Raw genomic sequence first — 776 nt, 5'->3', positions numbered from 1 at the left:
ATTCTACTGCTTTGCTGCCGCGCTTAGTATTAATACCTTATCATATATGTAATCATATGCATAGCACATACTATCTGTTTAAGTAAAATAATGCTGTAGTAAGAAAAAATTACCAAATTCATGGTGGATGAATGGAAGTAAAATCCTTTGCACATTTTCTTGTGAAATAAATACTGCATCACTTCTAGAGCGGCATATCATCCAACCTCGCCACACAAACTCTACATCTATAAGCTAAAGAAATGCACACGTTAAGTATCATCTACTTGTATATTTTGAATAGTAAATCTGCCGTTCTCATCATGTAATTTTATTTTTAGGAGGTTGCGCATCAAACAAATTTCAGCACACCATCTTTACGAATTATACTGTAAGGAGAAACGAATATAACACGCAGTGTCATGGTAGCAGACAAAAGCCATATCATACATATATGCCCGGATAGTAAATGCAGATCCTCTATATAAATATGCAAGAGCTCAGCAGCCGCTCGATGCGCACCTCGCGACCCGTTGTGGAGAAGAAGGTTAAAGGAGGGTAGGATTCGCTTGGTGCCTTCCCTTCGTGTTGACTTTTAGAAGAGAGGATCATAAGGGCGTATTATATCCAATAAATTTTGTCTGTTGCTGTATCTGTAAAAATGACAACTTTCGATCCGCAGACTAGAATTGCTAAGGAATGCTTTGTACTCATATATTCCGTTGCATGTCATCAAGGCAGCATGCATCAGGAGGAATAAGTAATGCTCGTGGGCAATGACGAGAATTAATAACGGT

Source organism: Penaeus monodon, chromosome 33, assembly GCF_015228065.2.
Source record: "Penaeus monodon isolate SGIC_2016 chromosome 33, NSTDA_Pmon_1, whole genome shotgun sequence".
Lineage (NCBI taxonomy): Eukaryota > Metazoa > Arthropoda > Malacostraca > Decapoda > Penaeidae > Penaeus > Penaeus monodon.
This window is presented reverse-complemented; position numbering follows the sequence as displayed.